Raw genomic sequence first — 21,131 nt, 5'->3', positions numbered from 1 at the left:
CGGTTACCCAGCATCAATGGCAGCCATCACTGCACCTTCCACCTTACCTGGGGGGGACTGAAGGGAAAAGGGTATGGTACATCTTGATTTGGGATTCTCACTCACTGCTCCTTAGGCAGCTAGAAGGTAGACAGACACACAAGGGGGCTTTAAGCAGAGCCTTTCCCCAGGCCGTCCGCTGAGGCTCGGCTCGTGTGGGCTCCTGTGGGAGCTGAAGTCAGTGAAAAATCGCGGGGGTCGTGACCCCCCAGGGCGCGCCCCGCGGCCCCTTCCTCCGGGTGAAGTTCCTTGTCAAAAGATCCGGGCGGGCTGAGGGCGGCTGTGCCCCGGCCCGGCTTGTGCTTGTGCTGGGTTCAGCTCCTGCCCTGTCCCCGGGCCATGCCTGAGTCGCTTGTGGGACGCGCTGGGGTGTTGCAGCGCACTGTTGCAGTTCACCCCATCGGTTACCAGATGGAGAGCCCATTCTGTTCGGTGACGCTTTGGCCCTCGATTTGTCGTGGGTAAAGCCAGGGGGCCGTCCCGAAATGAGTCAATGAACAGGAGTCCCCGGGTAGGGCACGAGGCAGAGGTCTCCCGCTCTCCGCTCAGGGAGCTGCTGCTTCGCTGCTGGCCACGTGGTTGTGGGCTGTGAACCGTGGGCCCAGGAAGGGCTGAGCCCTTTTGGCTGGAGCAGGGTGTCCCCACGGCAGGGATGGTGGCCTGGGCTGGTCTCCCCTTGACAGAGCCTTGTGACCCTTCGTGCTGATGAAGTGAGACAGCCAGAGAAACCTCGGTGTGGCTGGCTTGTGAGACTGGGCAGCACCCTATTCCCCTCTCCAGGTGGGGCGAATGCAGCTTTCACTTTGGGGTAAGTGAGCTTATGAGTAATTTAGAAAATACGACGAGTATAAACCACTTCATTTTAAATGTTGGGAGAAAGTATTTTTTAGTATGTTTTCAAAGCTGCAGAAGAGCATTGAGTTTTCAGTGAATGTTACAATGATGACAGTGTCCCTCTGTCTTTAGGGAGGTGAAGACCATATTTCAGAATAAAGCATACAAGTGTAGAAATAAATGGTAGGTGACCTTTAATTTCACATTAGAAACTGACTTTGAAATTTTGGAGAGGCAAAAGATGCTGTACTGATGAGGTGGTCATGATGCAGTGAAAAAAGCCCGATTTATCAGCTGGATCCTGTAAGTACTCCATAAAAGTATGTTAGGGCTCCCTGGGAGGCTTTACTCTTTGCTTATACTTGGAGAATTGATTCAGGTACAAGCGTAAGTTGAGAGTATGTATAATGGTGCATTTTTCCCTGGGTGCCTCTCCCACAGCAGATGCCCAGGCTCTTTTTGCTTCATTTAACTGAAGGCAGACAAGATAATTAGTTATTCTCTTTACTCTTCCTCCTGTTTTGTGTCAGTGCCATCGGCTGTCCTCAGCAGGATGCTGTGTTTCAGTTGAATCATGTAACAGTTATACAAGTCAGGGCTTATCTTTCACCCTTTTGGGGGATTCCTTTTCCATAGATCTGCTCTGAGTGTGCTCAGCTTCTTGGGGGCTGGTTTGTTGTTCAGAGAAGTCAGTGAAAAATGAAAAATGATGCATTTTGCCTTGGCTGCGGTATATTTTCTCAAGTGAGTCTGAAGACCAGCTGAAGTGCCAGTTTGCTCCTGCTGTCTTTGTATTTCCTGGATGCTCGAGCTAGCGGTGGTGTGCTGGCAATTTATTAGTGTTAGCAGTGTCACATTCAGAAACAGTCAATGGTGAGTGGGTTTCAAGTCTTGGTGTAGGAACTGCCAGGATCAGTCAGATTTTGTACTGGAGGAGCACCAAGGTGAATTGGTACCATCAGAGCTGTGCTCTGTGAGTCTGTGAAAGCTGGCAAAGCCTGGCTGTTTGGTCAGTAAGATGGGATCTCCTATAAGAAAGGGCAGAAACCCCTGCAGTGTTTGTTCTCATTCTTCTGAGCGTGTATTTGGGGAGAGGTTTCAAAGCCTTGTGTTCCTGGGGCAAGGAGCTGGGTAGGGTGTGTGTTGACAGGTACTGAGACTTGGCAGAGAGCATGGCTGAGAAATGCAATTTGTCTTTCCTCTCATTTTCTTCTGAGATTTTTGTGTTGCTTCCTCTGCTTCCTCTCCTGTGAAGGTGGGTGCTTGGTTTTCCCCAATGGTTTTTTGAATCAGAGGATTTGGGGCAGAAGGTTTGCATTTTGCTTTGCTGTTTATGCCTGTTGGTGTAAGACTTTGCCCAGATCATGCCAAGACATAGGAGCTGTCAGTTGTTCCTCTGTCCTGAAGGTGTAGGTGGGATTGTCAGATGATGGTAGAGCCTCTGGGAAAGAAGTATACTGAAACAGGATGTTTATCTTGTTAAGTGGTGTGCATCATTTCAACTTCCAGATGCTTGTTAAGGCAGGAATGCAGACAGGAGGGTAGAGGTTTAATCCAGTTCTAAGACCTTGGCCTCTTTCTTGGATTGAGCTCAGATCAAGCCAGGAGCATACTCTGAGGTCCCACCACCATCTCTGTGTCTTCTCAAGAGTTTTGTTGAAGACTTTAGTCATTGATAATTCTGGTATTTGGCTATTAATCTGATGAGCTGGCAAACCCATGTATTTAAAATGAAACTCCAGAAATGAAACTATGAGCAGATACCCCCACTCTCTGTGGCACATCCTGGTCAATTTGCCTGCCCTCAGTAGGCAGCTCCTGTCTTCTCATTCGTGACATCTAAGCCTGATTCAGCAAGATGACATGGCTAAACCCCTCTGATGTCTTCTTTCTTTCAGTAGGTTGCTGTCTGTGCCCTGGGATGAGAGGAGAGACCCTTCAAGTGTGTGCAGGAGAGCCCTTCAGCATGGGTGGGATGGGGCAGTAAGTGCTGCCCTTAGCCAAGGAGCGTCTGGATGGATTTGTGTGACTGTACCCACAGTGATGGCTATGCAGTGAGTTAGAGCAGGAACAGGAGCTTTCCAAGGGAAAAAGGGTGGTTGTGAAGAGTGGCAGAACTTCCCTAAATCTTTGGCTCCCATGCCATAGTAAATATTGTACCCTTACTGGGTTCAGTAACATGGAGTATTTTTTCACAGGGTGGATGTCTTACCTCTTCCTGGAGACTGCTGAGGGCTTTATGGGCTGCTTCCTTCAGGAAGCTGGGAAATACATGATCTTGGACTATATCTTTGTGAATTGAAAGTGCAAATATTGGAGAGAAGGTCCTGAGGTGCCTGCAGTTTGGGTGCAGCACCTATAGGGGTTGAGCCTCCCCTGAGCAGGAGCAGACACCCAGCTTGTGTGGCACATGAAATGGCCCCTGGCACCGCTGGGGGCTGTGGTCGGAATTTGGGGGCTGGTGGCCTGCAGGGAAAGGGGCATCGTGGGTCTCCTCTGAGGGCTGGCTGTCTTCTGGTGCCCGCAGGGTAAAGCACCAGTGGCTTTGCTGTCCCAGGGAGCGTTCATGTTCCTGAAGTGCAGGTGACTGCAGCTGACCTCTCTGTGTGTCTCCGAGTAGGAGGGTTTTGGGGTTTTCCTATACTAGATGGAAGACTTTCAGACCATAATGTTTTTGCATTTTAAAATTAATTTTATTTAAAATATGAGACACTACTGATGAAATTGTATATGCATAGATTTTTTTTGTGGTTTGTCAACATCTGGTTTCTGCTGATGCAAGACTGAAGGCAATCATTGAATGGTGGTTCAGACTCTCCCCATTTTCTGCTTAGCAGGCAATTCAGTAGCAATCCCCTCTTCTACTAAGTGGAAAATTGTTACATCCCACATTTTGTTCTGTAGAGCAATATTCTTTCCTTCTTCCAAAAAAAGAACTGAAATAAATGTAATGGGACAAACATCCTGTGTCTTTACTAGCAGCACAGGGCAGGCACAGTAAGAAGACCAGATAAACAGACGGCTCCGAGTTAGAGCAGAGGCACATGAGACACCAGAGGTCTGGTGAAGGCCATGTTATGAGCATTGTCACTATTCTGCATGGAAAGGATACTCCTTGTGAGTTTCGGACCTGAAAGAAATCAAAGAGAGAATGTTATTTTCATGAGTGAAGTAAGTTATATATAGGGGCGTATTGGGTGCATGGAGGAGCTACCAAGGGAAGATCTGCATCATGTAATTATAGGAAGAATATGTGGAGATATGTGTCCTCATTTGTCTGATACAAAGTTTAAATGGACATCTAGAACCCATATTTTGTAATTCAGGTTACAGAGGGTTTCCCCAAAACTAAATTCAAAAGGAGAATGTAGTTTGTTTACATTTTTTGTTTGTTTTTAAAATGAAAATATTAGACCATCTCCTGAAAAACTATTTTTGGGACAAAGGAGTTGGAATTTGAGTTGGCATCACTTTTAATTAAACTGAATTTCATGCTACCTAGTAGTTGTGACACAAATTTCCTTGTAAAGAATATTCAAAATGTAATAGTTGGAAGGAAACAAGCAGCATCACTTACATGCTCATTGCACGGATCCTCCACTTTCTATTAAAGCTGAGAAGGGTTGCCATCTCCTGTTTAGTCAATTCAAAGTCAAACGCCTCACTAGAGAAATAGCTGGAAATCACCTCTTTGAAAAATAAAACAATGTGAAGCTTGAATCAAACAGGATTAGAGAGCAGCTCCCCACTCGAGGGTCCATTTTCAGTCATGGACCACTGAATTAACAACTAAAGGCAAAACTTGTTTTATGGACACAAGAATGATTTTACAAACATTGATTATTCTATATAAGACTTTTATGTCATGTTACTGTGTGTGGGGTCCAGGCAAGCTGTGCCTGCTGATTCATCCACAAGCCACAGAACAGAAACCATCATATAAGACCTGTTCATCTGTCTTCTCCAAAGGTAGGCCTGACTTAACCTTCAGAAGAGTGTAGGTAAGCACAAAGAACAAGCCCAATCCTCTTGCCTGAGGAGGACTTGGGAAGGGTGAGAAAGGATCAATGCTTGCTCTGCAGGGGACAGCCATGCCATCCTTGCAGGGCAGCACCCAGGTCACTCGTAATCACTCACCTTGAAGTTCTCCACAATGCGCTGTGGTGTGACAGACTTGGGAATCGCAATCACATTTCTCTGGATCTGGAAGCGAAGGAGAACCTGCAGGAACAGACCCCTGAGTCAGAGAGAGGATGGCTCCTGCTCTGGAGGAAGCAGAGCCTGTTCCTATACCTGTTTGCCATCAAGTGTCTATTTCAGTAGAAGGAAACCCTTTCTGTGGAGCTACAATTCCCATAATTCCTGTCCCTGTGGCCTAGGTATCTCTTCCTGGAGGGCAAAGAGAGAGGTGATGGAGGCCCACATGGAAGGCCTCCTTTCCCATCCAGCTCTGGGACAGTCAATTGCTTTTCTTCCCACCTGGACTCTCAGCAGTCTGTGCAAGGCTTTCATTCTCTGCAAGAGGACTTGAGAGGGGAAGCGACATCTGAGGATGGGTCAAGAATCTTTTTCTGGCTGAGGGCCAAAGAGATAGTAGCATATAGTGTAGGCCGCGTAATAAACAATCTACATTGTTAGGGATAAATCAAAGGAGTGCCACAGTTCATCGGGAATGAGTGCAGGTTCTACCTGCTCCTCACATCTGTTTTCCTTAATGGCTGTGGTACAGGAGCAGGGTACCCACTGTCTGGCACCTACCTGTGCTGGTGTTTTGTTGTGCTTGGCTGCAATCTCTTTGATCTTGGGGTCATCCAGAAGGGAAGGATCCTCTGGCTTAGACCTACACAAACAAAAGATCAGTGGTGATGAACCTCCATAGAAAGATCCAACCTAGCAAAGGAGATATGTATCTAGATGAATAATTAATGGTCCACTTGTAGTCTCAATGTTAGAAACATAATCCATGCCAGCTCCCTTGCAAATTGTAAAGCAATACTACCATGGTCTGTCAGGAGAGCCAAGGGGACAGTATGCTGTCACAGCAATCCCTTTGCATTGACAGTATGACAGTACTTGATCAGCTTCTCCTGGGTGAGATATGGATGACATTTGATCTGCCAACACAAAAGCACAGAGGCTGATAGTGGCAGAACTGTTGCAATACTGCTGTGCTCCATGGATTATCTCCTAATCCAGTTGAGGCTGCTTTTTGCCCTAATTTGCCAGTGACCTACATGATAATATGCATCCTTAGTATTGAAGACACCTATATTTATACAAAGTATTTATGCAGGTTTTTTTCTGCAGCAGTTTCACAAAGCTCATCTCTGGGTTCTTTATTCTTCCAGAAAGAACGTTTCACAGGTAAATAACGTTTTTTAAACAGCGTTTCAGCAAGGTGAGATAAAAAAGGAAGTATCCCAGTGCCTTGTGTACCAGCATGCTGTATTCTACTTTGTTCTCCCTTTTTCCATCTCCTCATTCAACTGTAATCAGATCTTTATAATCCCTGAAAACTATTCACCTGTAGTCCCTTAGCAGCTTACCTGGTTATTTGCTGGCTTTTACTTCAGTCCTGGTTTGTACAGGACTCCTTCAATCTGCTTGTGGTTAAAGTTGGAGATTCCAGTGGCTTTTATGAGACCAGCATCCACCAGCAATTCTGTGGCCTAACACAGAGAGGAGCAAAATCATCATCTGGTACACAAGACAGGTCACGAAGAAGATGTTCTTCCTGATGTGGTTTGTTTCCTGTCACAAGCAGCACAAGACAACTATTTAGAGTTGCCAAGTTCTCTGAGGGAAAAGCAGGTACCGGTACATTAGCGCTGTCTCACCCAAGCCCAAATTCTCATTCCTTGAGTTTGTGGAAATTCACACCAAGTTGCGTAAGGAAAAGAACGATGACATTCAGTAACCCACTATTATGCAATAGGAGGACAGTGCCCCATGCTGTAGGCAAGATCTCAACCTAAAATGTCTTTATTTCTGTAAAATGTATTTGAGCAATTCAAGAAAGGCACAAGAACTGTGGTGAAGACAATTGTACAGTTGTTATGGTCAAGTGAAGAGTTTTTTCCAACTTCAGTCTAGTCTGCAGCTCCACTGAAAGTGAGTGATTGTGCAGCTGTCTGTGGGTCAGGCACTCAAGTAAGGCGCTCGGGTAATAGGAATAACTAGGTAATGACTAAGCATGCACATTATGAAAAGCTACTTTGTACTGCCTTATGTTCCTTCCAACTAATTTTGCATGCATGAGACAACAGTTCTGTGACTGCTGAAGGTAATGAAAACATGGAAGAGACTGATGAGGACAGAGGACAATGACTCTTCTGCTGTGGCTGAACTTACCTCCCCCGTCTGTAGAATATCCGTGTTGCTAGGTATGGACACGCCTTTGTCATCTTTGGGAAACAGTTTATCTCCTGCCTGTCAATGAGAGAGAGGATGCTTGAAATAATCTGTTGGGACACTAGCTATGTAAAAGAACCAAACAGGAATTGAAGGAGCTAAAGTTAATAGTGCATGAAGAAAACTCAAGTAATTCTCATCGTAACTTTCATGGCATTTTTGCCAGCTACCATCCCAAAAAGGCAGGTATTTCTGCTGGACCCATTGAAGTGATGATCCACAATATGCATTCAGGGAAGCAATTTACTCATAGAACAATATCCTGGAGTCTTACATGAGTTCACTTCATGTATTGTTCCGTTATTCATGTTTAGGAATAATAGCTTCTCTAGTTGTTTCTAAAAAGGTATATGGAGGATTGACTTTGGTCCTGTGAAAGTACACATTTATACTGGGGTACATCTGCTGAAAAAGGTAATGCTGATAGATTCCCATGGGGAGGCTCACTGTTTAAGTTGCTGTATTAGGAAAATTAGAACAGCCTGTAACTAGAAAGCACAGCCAAAGTGTTTTGAATGATTGTAATTTTCTAGATGCCACAATATTACGCAGTTTCGCTTGACAACTTTGTCCACATAAAGCTAACTAAAACAACACTGAGAGAATGAAATGAAGTTGAGGAGCTCAAAAGCATTAGGTAGAATAGATATTTTGATCTGGGTGTAGCAGAAAGGAAAGGCTAACAGTATATGTGTGTGTGTACATATATATACAAATTGACATGAATCCTTTGAAGTACATGTAGTCTGTGAAAGTTTGTTGTTGAAAAGCGTCATCTTTTGAAATACAAGGTTGGTGAAATAACACTAAAGCTCCTACAGGCAAGGTCAGCTCAGTCTGGGCTGTATTAAATACTTGGTGATTATAGAGAGAAATGGAAAACAGAAGCATTTGCTTTCATTCTGTAACATGCAGAGGAAAGAATGTCTGTCAGGCAGCAAAGCGCAGGCCTCCTTCCCCTAAGGGGTAATTTTCTGATGCTTTGGATTTGTAAAAGAAAGGGAAAGTGGCATAGCTTATGCTTCCAGCTTCAAGGCCTGATCTTAGTGCTAGGTCTACATCCCTGGTATCAAAAGGGCAGAGAATGCTGTGCAAGCAGCAGTCTCAGGGGCAGAGATCAAGAGCCTGGCTCAGGTGGCCGGAGTACGGCTGAATGAGCAGCACCGGAGCCGTGCTGGTGCACACAACAGACACGTGGTCTTTATGGACTGGAGCAGCAGTAGTGCTGCAAGCATTACTGGCAGTTTTGAGGAGCCCAGGAGGGAAAGCCAAGGGCATTGCTGTTACTGTACCTGGCACCCAAAAGGCCAGTGCATGAGGTAGAGATCCAGGTAATCTAGTTTCAGGTTGGCAAGAGTCTGAATGCCAGACCACGGCCGACTGCAGGCACAGCATATCCTTCCTAACTCTCCATACAGAATGGAATGAAGCAGTAAGCTTGTATCAGGAGTGACCTGAATGATGTTACGGATTGCTGTATCCTGCAACATAAAGTTTGTCTTCAGTACTTAAGCTTCCTGCTATAAAAACACTATAGGCAAAGCATTCCCCCACCCCTGCTCAAGGGTGGAAGATCATCTCATCCTTACCTTACTGGCGATGAAGAGGTCCTCTCATTTCACAACGCCACCCTTGATTTTCTGCTGGATCCCTTCCCCAACTTCCTTCTCATTCTGGTACATGTAGGCACAGTCAAAGTGGTGGTACCCACCGTCAATGGCAGCCACCAGTGCAGCTCTTACTTTCCCAGCTGGGAAGTAAAAATAATGCATAAATCTTAAGAATATCAAATCAGTACATGTTAAATACCTGTATCCTAGCAAAATAAAAATAGGAAAAACACCTTACTGAAAGCAATCCCCCTATCCTCCAGGTTGTGGGGTTTTTTTTCTTTACAAGAACAGTATTTCTTGCAGTCATAAACACAGGCTCTAGGGCTTGAAGTCAGTCTCTCTATTTCTCTGTGGCTCCACTCCCATGCAGGTTCAGTCCAACAGCCAGGTAGAGCAGAGCCCCCAGACACCAGGACAGCTCTCCAGAGCTGGACCAGGGGGAGATGAGTTTTGTGCCAAGGAGCTCTGCAATACTGGTGCTTTTCTCTGAAGCTGTTACTTTCCAGGTGTCCAGCCCCACAAGGGGTATCTTCGTCTTGGTGCTCAGTTGCATGTAGGTCACCATGGCCCTGCATGCTGTCTGGGCAGCCCCACTGCAGCCGCCTCTTGCCCAGCTGATTTAACAGTGACTTGTTTCTGGCCAGGGCAGAGGAAGATGGTGGAGTGTCGCTGGTGCTCTGGGTCCTCCTGGATCCAGCAAACAAGGTTGTGGCTTTTTCTCTGTAGACTTGACTCACGCAGGTTAATGTGAAAGCTGAAATCAATTAAAAATCATGGGGGTGAGTGGTGCGCCCTGCAGCCCTCTCCTCCTGGTGAAGTTCCTTATCAAAAGATCAGGGCTGAGGGTGGCTGTGCCTGGATCCAGCTTGTGTTTGTGCTGGGTTCAGCTCCTGCCCTGTCCCCAGCCTACAGGTTGTTCATGCATATGTCACTTGTGGTACGCACTGGGGTGTTGCAACACGCTGTTGCAGTTCACCCCATCAGTTACAGATGGAGAGCCCATTCTGTTCGGTGACACTTTGGCCCTCGATTTGTCGTGGGTAAAGCCAGGGGGCTGTCCCGAAATGAGTCAATAAACAGGAGTCCCCGGGTAGGGCACGAGGCAGAGGTCTCCCGCTCTCCGCTCAGGGAGCTGCTGCTTCGCTGCTGGCCACGTGGTTGTGGGCTGTGAGCCGTGGGCCCAGGAAGGGCTGAGCCCTTTTGGCTGGAGCAGGGTGTCCCCACGGCAAGGATGGTGGCCTGGGCTGGTCTCCCCTTGACAGAGCCTTGTGACCCTGCGTGCTGATGAAATGAGACAGCCAGAGAAACCTCAGTGTGAATTTACAGAGGAAGAAGTAGTTCCTCTTCACGCCCCTCCGCGGAAGTAATGGTATCTGCGCTCCACAGGCTGGGAAGTGAGGCACAGGGAAGAACAGGGAAGTTCACACAGGGCATACACGGCAAAGGTGTAAAATTAAGTCCTTTTTTTTTCCCAATCTTAACAGGAGCATCCCTCTGCTAAAATTCCAGAGTTGCCTGTTTTTTCTTTTCACTTTTTCTTCTCCTTGGTTTATTAGTACAAGCAACAGGCATATCTCTGTGGATGGGTTTTTAGTGGCCAATGCATTCATAAAGGAGAGTTTCACAATGCAGAGAGACAGGTGCGAGTGTAGAAGAGAAAAGGTGTCCTGTAGCTACGTGGTCATCGTGGCTGTTGTATATAATTATGTGTCATAAACTAATGTATCCTTTTGCACAAAAATAGAACAGGTTCCAGGTAATGGATGGGAGGGTGTATTTTCATGTTTGCACACACGAGGGCAGAGCTAAACTTGTGTGTGACCGCTGCTTTTGAATTTCTTCAATAATCTCTCAGCAGATTGAATTGCATATTGCATTCCTTAGATTTTGTAATAATGAGAAGTTGGAAATTTCTCTTCCTCTGTCTCTTTTCCTAAAAAGGATATGAAGAAAAAAATGAAGGTGGCTTACATTTGTAATAAATAAATAGGTGTGAAAATTTTCTGGTAGGGACTCAAAAGATATAATCTGAGTTTCGAAGAGGAAATTAGCAATTATCACTAACGTACAGACTTTCTGAATTGTCTGATCCTTAAATTAAAGGCACAGAAAAAAATTTCCTTCTCCCTGCTGCCTTTTGCACTGAAATATATGAGACTGCTTTTCCTGCCTCAACTCACCACTCTTTCTCTTGCACTTTTAAGCATTGTTATGCATGGGGGAGGGTGGGGGTGGAAATCAAGTCTGTTCTCTTCCTCCTGTTAACAGGGCACTTACTTACAACATGTTGTATATCCCAGAAAAAAACCAGAAAGACTGTCTAAAATTTAGAATGGTTGGATTTACTACGACCAGTAGCACTCTAATGTGCTCAGCACCTCCAGCTTGTTTTTGACTGCAGCAGTCAATGGGGATTGTGGGCTGTCTGCAGCTCGTAGGAAGCAGTATATATGCGCTGTACAGGGTTCGGTTGTTAACTGCACATTTGCAGCCAGAGGCTGCTTCCATTGGGAGATTTGCCATTGATTCAACAGCACTGGAGCAAGCCTTCTGTTCAGATGTCTGCCAACAGTGTCAGCTCTCTCTTTGTTCATACAGTATAATACCAAACTGTCTAACCTATTTTGTATTTTGGCCCTGATATCCTCAGAGTGGCTGGATGTTGTGATTTCAACACTGTGTACGTTTTCCAGTGCTTCCTCACCAGAGATCCCCTCTGTTCCCGCCCTGCAGCTCAGAGTGCAGCCGTGGCGGTGGCTCGGGCATGATAAGGGAGATGAGATTTCCCAGGATCTGTATCCCAGCCTTGGCCCGAGTGTGCTGGCATCTGGGGGAAGGAACCAAGAACAGTAAGAAGAGTAAGAATTGACCTTTTCCCAAGCACTTTCCCCACCCTGTAGTGTAAACCAGTGGGCTCAACCTGATTGAACAGGTGCTGGCATATTTTTTATACTTTTGCTCAGTAACTGTGTGTCACCCTCTGGAGAAAGATGGACTTCCCAGAAGGAGTAGTCACATTCTGACACTTCGACAGCATTGGACACACAAGAAGCCTTGAAGTGATATATTTTGGTTTTTGCAGAAACCCTGGCCAGTCTGGCTCTGAAGCTGTAGTAACTATTACTGTTACAAATAGAGGAAATAAGGGAAAGTCTGTGGAGTATCAGCTTGAAACTACTCTGAAGAGGAACCTTTTAACTTAGCAGAACTGCACGAAGCTACAGTTTTGAGAGCTACATCAAACAGGGTGGTTTGGTGATAATGAGAAGTGTAACTTGCCAATGAGTGGGTACCTGAGGGTAAAAAAGACAGGAAGAGATAGTTAATAAAACTGTCAGGCAGTGGGGAGCAGACCCCTGGAGGCAGTGGAGGAGGTGTTGAGAGCAGACAAGGGCAAAACAAGGCGTGTTCACAGTATTCCCAAAGTATAATATGGTTACATTTTCTTCTGAGCCTTGTCAACATGAAAATCTTGCGCTGTTTCATTATGTTGATGCAAATGCCTTTTTTGGACACATATCAGTTGAAGTACGTTGTATATTGATTTAGCTTAAATCCATTCCTTACCACTTCAGTTAAAACAGTAGAAAGCACTCTTTAGCAAAACAACGTCTATCCTCCCACAGACTTAGCATTAATTTAACAGCATCAGTTTTTGAACTGGTTTAATTAAACTGCAAGTTCCTTGCACAGGCCAGGACTGGTTGCTGCGGAAGCAGAAGAGTGTCAGTGTCTTCTCTCAAACTTGTAAAAAGAAGCCTTTTGATCATAGACTGGAAATGTGGATTAATGTGGGACTGGCAAATACTTGGCTTGATTTTCTGTAGGTCAAGCCCTGTGAGAAGAGCCCTCAACAAAGACCATACCTTCTCAGTTGTTTCTGTGGAAGAATGGGCTTTGTAATGAGAGGATAAGCAACTTAAGTTAAATAGGAGGGACACCATGGCCAGCCTCCAAACCCAACTCATCTACAAATGTAAAACTTGCCCATCCCAGACCTACATTCCTGTCCAGTTCTGTTGGTAGGCATGGTTATCACAGGAATGAGATTCTCCTCTCTTGTATGTGCAGACTGTAGGTTTTCCAAAGCTCATCACTTTTGAGAACGGTCTGCTATTTTTCTTGCCAAGTGGAGGCTCTTATCCTCGTGGAAAAATATTTTCATGCTCCATTTCAAGTTTCAGCAATCAGCCATGTCTAGTTTTGACAAAAGGAGCTTCAAATACCTTAGGAGTGGAGGAAGGGATGTATTTTCCATTTGTGAGACACAAAAGTGTTGAAAATATTTTCCTCGTGTTTGAAGAACAAAACAAAATGAAGCACACAGTAGAACCAGTGAGTTCGTCTTGACTAGGAACAACATGAAAAATACCACTGTAGAATCTGTGCAATTAGAGTGGAATAGAAATTGCTTTATAACCTGAACTTGTTCACAACAGGGGAGCCAGATTGTTTTAGCTGACTGAGTTACTCAGGTTTTGTGAATAGGAGAGCAGAACCTCATGTGGTCTTTCTCCTGTCACATGGCAGGACCCATGGGCAATATGAACATTTAGCGGGGATGTGGAAGGTCCAGTGATTCCCACAAAAGTTTGGGTTATTGTCCTTCACTAATCCATGCACAGTTATTTCGCTGTGTGCTCCAGGTTTGATGTAGGCTTGGTCAGATGGGCTTCTGCACTCTCAGCATCTGTCATTTCCAGAAGTAATTCAGGGCATGCAGGGAGGAGGCCACGAGCTGCAAATTGGTCTGGCAGGATGCTTCCAGCTATTACCTTGTCTGGGGACTCTCGCTTGTCCTGTAGCAGAACATGCCTGTAACCCGAGGGGCTGGGAGAAGATGGTGGCCAGGTGTGGATTGCTGCAGAAGCCAGGAAAATTAATTTGGCCTGTATGTGCTCCCAGCTGCCCCTGTAAACTAGATATAACCCAGAAGAGCAGATAAAGTGGCTTCTTCATGTGTAAAGTTTGTGAGCACCTGTATATTTAGAAGGGCAAGAGACCTTGGTCAGATAGCATGGGTCTCATTTTATGGTATCTTTCTAGAGGTATTATAACATCCCCGCCCCCCACCCGCCCCCCCCAAAAAACCCCAAACCCAAACCCATACTTTGTTACCAGACATACACTACTTCTGAAAATGCCGTCTTAAGGAGGGCAGGACCAAACTGCCCAGGTTTTATTCTCATAGATCCGTTGAACTGATCTTGGCTCAGTTACTTATTTGGTATGTTGCAGAAGTAGACTTCCACAGGGAAGAATAATGACAGCAGTACTGAATGTTTAAACAAATACTTGACCTATTCAAAATGCTAAATGTTGGATAGTGTCTCATGTCTCTGGGAAGCAAAAAAGTGTCTTTTTTGTAATATAAAAAGGAGATGCTGAATTACAGGCAAAATGTTTTTTTCCAGGCTCTTCTGTGAACAGCTAGATCTGATGGCAATAGAGCGGAATAGACTAATTTTGAATCAAAAAACCCAGTGGAAATCAGGCATGAAATGTTTTAAATGAATAGATTTCCGTGTGAGTAAAGCAGGTGTGAGATGAAAATTAGACTTGAAAAATTCTGGGAAGTTGGATATCCGGGCTCCCCATCCATGCATGATTTATTAGTTCTGGCTGCCTTTCTACTCATGCTCCTTTTTCATTAAAGAAACAAGGGGGAAAGCATGAATTAACTTGTGATACACAGCTATTTATTTAGCAACTTAACTCCTGAAGTTTCCTGGGAAACAATCTGGTAAAAGAAAGGCCTGATTTTTGTTACTTTTTAAAGTCAGGAGCAACCCCACTGAATTCTGAGAAGTTACAGTAAAGTAGAATGCTGTGACTCAGTCCTTCTCTTTATATTATCTAATCATGACACACAGGACAGATTTTTTGTATAGGAAACTCATTTTTGTGCTCCATTCAAAACCAAGCTAAACATCAGTCAGACTTGTTTTGTAAACTGGCATGCTGCAAGAGAGCCACATACCATGGAAGGAAACATAAGAAGCACAAGACAAGTCTTTGTGATTTCTAGAGTGTTTGTGAGAAAACAAACTTCATGAATACAGGCAGAGGGGTCTGCACACACACATCACCAACTTCTTAGTTAACACAGGGTTCATTGTCACATGTAAGTAAAAAGCTTTAGAGCAGCTTTTTTCAGGTGTATAGGTTTTTATTATTATGAGAAATTAATTGCCATTAATTTTTCATAGAAATTATTACAAACAAACTTAAATATGTCTTGTGGGTGCTTGTGGTTCTCCCCATTCTCTGCAATGACACTGGAGTTCCCATTTTACTCTTTGGTTATATTTGCCCAGATTCTTACGTGCTGTTACCACGCTCTATTATCAGCACTATCCAGTCTGTTTTCTAACTAACTTATCGTGCCTTGGCTAGACACCACCCTGCTGCTTTCTTTTTTTCAGAGGCCCTTTTAAATTATCTCTTCCCAGACAGTTTCTTACTGACGTCTGATGTCTGCAGCACTTTGTTTATCATAGGGGAAAAAAAGGCAGATTCATCACGGGATTGTCTTTGCTTTTGGTACTGCTACAATAAGTTAATTTGTACAGTATTGTGACTAGAAAACAGTGAAATGCCCCAAAACAAATCCTGCAATGTAAATCACTCCAAACCCACAAAATGTAAAAGTGAACCTTGTAGATCTTCAAGTTGTATTTCTTGCTCTAGAAATGGGAAAACTTCTGGTGGTAAGAAAGAATTTTGTTTTCCCAGACACTGGCACCCTGTACAGCCTCTTCTAGAGCTATTTTGGGGGCTAGAACTCTATGTATGAGGACTCCTTCAAAACACTGTGTTCCACACACTTTCCTGTAGCTTCTAGGCACCTGTTGTGGTAAGGTGTTTATTTGAAGATGTCCGTGTAGCGGTTTTGAGGACATAGAGGATGTGAGGTTTTTTCCATGTCTATGTTTTCAGCTTGGAATATGCAGAAATAAAATAATTTTTTGAGTTAAGATTTCAAATGAACAGACAGAAGTTACGTGTTTTACTTCAGAATAAGATTACCAGTACCTAGCCATAGGGATTACATAAGAAATTCAGTCCCCACTTTGGGTTTGGAATATAATGCCTCACATAGCAGCTTCTCTCCATCTGTTTTGCATATAATGAAGGCTTTTATGTATTTTCTTCCTCTTTCTTAGTCATCTATTTGGTACTTAAAGATTCAGAAAAACTTCTGCATTTACTTAGAGACTAAAGCTATGATTCTGGTGACAAATGCAGGGCTAGTTTAAGTGCTCACTTCTCTTTTTTTTTTTGAACAGATTTTCCCCCCAAGCAATGGAGTTAGAGTAAAAAAAAAAAAAAAAGTAAAATACTTTATTTGCCTTACACATGGACTTATGCTTCTGGTTTTGACATAAAGAGAATCCACTCAGATGTGTGAGGTTATATATTGCCTCCAGACCCAAACAGGATGAAAGCCCCACTGTATTTACATATGAAAGCAGCATTGTATTAGGCACTAGTAAAACAAGAGGTGAAAAAGGCCCTTTGCTGAGGAGCTTAAATTGTAATTGGGTGACTAACTGGTGTGCAAGGTATGCCTCATTGCTCTGTCAGGTGCACCCCCAAGTTTTAGGTAATAATAGGTTTGGTTTAAGACATGGTGGTGTGATATATTGGCAAACAGGGGTAGGTGTGTGATGAAAAATTACCCACACATAGGCACGCTTGAGCCAAGGAAATGTTGAGAGCCACTTGTCTGGTTAATGCAAGATGCGGTGAGTGGCTCTAACAAAACAAACCAGAAGTAGGACTGGTGCGTCCTTGTCTGCTACGTGCTCTCTGAGCTCTGATGGAGAAATCTTTATTTTCCTTGTATTATAGACCAAGGTCTGGTGTACAGAGATGTATGAAGGACTTCAGGCCAACAGAATCGTACAGCACTTCACGTGAGCTGTCATCTCAGGAACACAGAAAACAGCTTCCAGTCCATGAATACATGTAAGTTTGCTTGGGATTCAGCTAAACAAGTGGGTTTAGAGACTAGGCTTGGGTGAAAACATGATACTGATATCTCGGGGGCTTACAGTCTTCCTGGGATGGAAAAGGTGAAGCCAACTGAAAAAGCAGTGAATAAAGTGGTCTTTTAAACCAGAAAAACTGAGTAAGCAGAGGTGTAAAAAGAATCGGTAAATAGACTGAAGGCATGGGTGGATAAGATGGCTGTGGTGTTACAAGGAAAGCTATCCCTCCTGGGTAGCACTGTCCTGCTATCAGGAAGGTTAATACACAGTGTGGGCTTCCCAGGCCCCTTTCCACATTGCAGTTGATTCCTGGCAAGAAATAAAGCTTGTGTTTAGTTTACAAGAGAAGAGATAACCAGTGTGTTGGGGGGTGATGGGCAGGGAGATGGATGTAGCCAGAGTGATTTTATGATGTAACAGTCCTGAGTCCTCTTGGGGAAATAAGGATCTCTCTGCATTGCGTGTTGCACTCCCAGACCTTTCTCAGTACAAATTTGGCCTCAAATGAAACCATCAGAAAAGTTGCAGAGAAATGTGAGACAACAGTAGCATGGATAACAGACAGAGAAAAGGCAGGATCTAGGATTTTTGTAGAGGAAAAACTGCCAAGTATTAAAAAGTGGCCTGAATGTGTCCACCTCTAAAAAAAAAGGGTGAGGATTCCTTAGGCACACCTCTGGGTGACAGAGAGAACGGGCATGCTGCTGGCAGCAACCAAGGCGGAAAGGAGTAGGGAGAGCCCAGAAGGGAAGGCACAAATTCATGCAGCAGAAAAACACCCAGGAAGAAGTTTTAGAGAGAAGGTTTCAGAGTTATTAAAGAGTGTGAGGATTTGATTACAGAAGTTTCTTTTGAAGATGAAATTATTAATGAAGACAGCTCATATATCAAATAGGGATAACCAAAGAGCTCAGGGTCTTCTGGAAATTACAGTGGGTATGTCTGCAGTGCTCTGTGGCAAATGCTTGATCTAGCTTTGAACTGTCGCTGGGGTTTGAGTGGCCACAGTGCCTGTCACGGGAGTTGATCTCTGGATGGTATTCTTAAGAAGTTACTTAACCCTGAGTAAGACCTGAACCACATTCAAGAGACATAGCAATAGAACCATGCTGGTTTGAACATCCTAAGGATATCCACAATTCTCAAGAGCTGTTGTAATTAGCCTGGAGAATAAGGGGAAGATGGAGGAAGGTGTCTCCCCCATAGGCTGGCTCTCTGAGGAGAAAAAAGTAAAAAGTATAATTATTAATAATTTCCAATAGATGGCTCCTGAAGTACAGAGGTGATGGCAATGCCGAGTACAAATATGAGACTGATCTCACGACCAATATTTTTGTCATACCATGAGCCAGTATCACACAGTACAGCAAAGCAATAACTTTAATCCACCTCCTAGAGGTGATAACCAGCACATAAATACTGATAAACAGTATATATGACAAGTAAGATGTTACATAACACAACTCTGAGAGCAACTAAGCCAACATTGTGACCAGCAATTACTAAGCTATTATAATGAATGCTTGCAACAAATTTGTTTTAATACGCTCTGGTCAGATCTGTCTTTATTTCAACCCTTTTAGCCCCATGTTGGGCGCCAAAAAAGACTGCTGTGGTTTAACCCAGCAGGCAGCTAAACACCACACAGCTGTTCGCTTGCTTCCCCCCCTCAGTGGGATGGGGGGGGAGACTCAGAAAAAAAGTAAAACCCATGGGTTGAGATAAAGACAGTTAAGCAGCAGAGGAACATAATAATAATAATAATAATAACAATAACAATAATAATAATAATAAATAACAACAACATAAATATACAGAATATACAAAACAAGTGATGCACAATGCAATTGCTTATCACCCGCTGACCAATGCCCAGCACTTCCTGCACCACGGTCACTGCCCCCCAGCCAACTACCCCCAGTTTATATGCTGAGCATGACATCATATGGTCTGGCATAGCCCTTTGGCCAGTTGGCGTCAGCTGTCCTGGCTGTACCCCCTCCCAGCTTCTTGTGCACCTGGCAGAGCAGGGGAAACTGAAAAAAGTCCTTGAGTAGTCTAAGCACTACTTAGCAACAACTAAACATCAGTCTGTTGGCAACATTCTTCCCATCCTAAATCCAAAACACAGCGCTATGCCAGCTGCTAGGAAGAAAATTAACTCTGTCCCAGCCAAAACCAGGACAGTAAATATTCTATGAAAAAGCACCAAGAGCATAATCAGTGAAGAATGCTCCTGTTTGCCACAGTTTTCATCAATCATTAATCGGCCTTTCTTCTTTCCAGTTCTGTTTTCTTCTGTTTCTGTCTTGCTCAGGTCAAGGCCTTTCTTCAGCGCGGTGCAGTTGCACTGGTGCCCCAGCGGAAGTTTATGTGTTGAGGAAAGGAGTTTCCTGAATTGCTTCTGCCATAAACATTCCAGCTAAATGCTACAGCCTGGAAGGGCTCCAGAGCAGAGACCCTGAAAAACACAGCCCAGCTGCTCTGAGAGATAATAGCTGCCAAATGAGTGTAGCTGTCTGCAAGAAGCCATGCAGGGGGATATGGCTTACGCTGTTCTGTTTGAAATGTGAATCAAAGTCATTAGGTTGTTTTTGCCATGCTAATGAAATGGTCTTGTTCAAAGACTAATGGAGATAAGAAATCTGTATTTAATGGCCATGGAGGGCCTGGCTTGTGGCTCTGGTTGCTGTCTGTTCACTCGTAGCTATGACTGCGTATGTGCATATAATGTTTCTTTCTGTTAATTGTATTCTTCATGATTGGAGAACAGCCAATACATAGTGCTGATTCTCAAGAATAGACATTTTTCTTTCTAGGACCTTTGGTTCTTTTCCTTGCTGAGTCAATCAACCAGTTTGCCTGTGATGCACCCACATTCAGAGCTGTACCGCTAGTATGTTCATGCAAGGGGAGACAGGTTTGATCTGACCGGAGGCAGGGTGACTGCAGGTGTGTCATCACAAAGTGTGACATGGGAGCATCTCTCTTTACCAGTGCGAGCTGATGGCTGGCAAGTCAAACTCTTCTGGTACAGCAAACTTAGGAGTACTACTTTGATTACATAGGCTGAATTGGCTTTATGCTGTAGGTTCTGGCTTAAAGTTGATGGAGATGAAAGGTAACGGTTAACATTAAAGTTAGTGGGTGAGATGAAAAGGATTACGTGTGTAACTGTAAGTGCAGTTCACATCCAGTGGAAATATTTTGCAGAAGCAGCAGATTTTATTGTGGTTCTGTATTGAGCTCTTTTTATCAGGAAAAGCATTGCAAATATTCTCCCTGAGATGCAGAATGCTTTCCAGAGCTTCCCAAGTACATGAGGAACAAAGTCAGTGCAGTAACCACCAAAGAGACGCAGGGTGCTGCTCACCGACCGCCTGGCCACTCTTACCACGTAGCACACTTAGCGCTGTGCCGTGCCGAGAGCCCAGTGAAGCAATGTTTCATCTGGCTGGTCCTTCTTTCCCACTGAACGGGTTAGGATCCAATCCCTCTAAGTGCAAAACAAAACAGCCTTTCTCCTCACAGCATTTTAGAAACATTATTTTAACACCTCTGCCCCATGTTTTCTTAAATTTCCCTGTGTTTTTCTGTCAGAATCTGAATCCCCCATCTTTCATTTTCATGCACTATCATTTTAACCTGTTAAAAATGGAAGATGGCCTCTATCTCTCCCTTGCAGAGCATGTTCGGTATACATTCAATTTGTGGCCCTTTAACCTTTATATTGTGCCCGTTCAAGGGTAAGCGTTTAGAGAAGAAAATGTCAATCTGATTACGTATAAAAGATGTGCTCCGCTATTTTTGTAAAATAAAAGCAGACCTATGGCAACAGAAGCAGCAAAGGACACCACCTTCCCAGACCACTTCTCTCCATTTCTAGCCAGAGCTGCTCCTTCCACTTGGGTTTGATTACTTTGTATGGGAACTCCAGCCGGCGGGCGTGAGGGTAGCTAGCACCATCGTTAAGTTTCCTAGCCTCGCCTCTATTCTTTTTCTGCTGATTTCATGATAAGTAATGAGATTTTGGACCCTTGCTTCTCACCAAACCCTAAAGGTCCTAAAGCCAGAAGAAAAAAGTGAGCCCTGCCTGGGAAAAAAAACCAACCAAAAACCAACAACCCATCCGACTGACCCCGTGCCCGGTTTCCTCACCTCCCGGGAAGGGGCGAGGGGGTGCCGGCCGGCAGCCCGGGGCAGGGCTGCTGCGCTCCCCCCTCCCGGCGGCGGAGGCTCC

The 21,131-nt window shown here is 44.4% G+C and overlaps 1 protein-coding gene and 1 pseudogene across 1 annotated transcript in view; one reads left to right on the top strand and one right to left on the bottom strand.

Moving 5' to 3' along the window:
- Positions 1–331: 331 nt before the first annotated feature.
- The window catches only part of BPGM (bisphosphoglycerate mutase), a 35,240-nt gene continuing 14,440 nt past the window's right edge, over positions 332–21,131 (top strand). Inside the window, exons 1-2 of the mRNA XM_009647909.2 lie at positions 332–847; positions 16,752–16,868. The gene's annotated coding sequence lies outside the window, so the exon portion shown is untranslated. The remainder of the gene's footprint in view (positions 848–16,751; positions 16,869–21,131) is intronic.
- LOC104134388 lies at positions 3,964–9,462 on the bottom strand (annotated as a pseudogene).

Source organism: Egretta garzetta, unplaced genomic scaffold, assembly GCF_000687185.1.
Source record: "Egretta garzetta isolate BGI_Z169 unplaced genomic scaffold, ASM68718v1 scaffold511, whole genome shotgun sequence".
Classification (NCBI taxonomy): Eukaryota; Metazoa; Chordata; class Aves; order Pelecaniformes; family Ardeidae; genus Egretta; species Egretta garzetta.
Note: the sequence above shows the minus strand (reverse complement) of the source record. Positions and strands in the feature narration are given on the sequence as shown.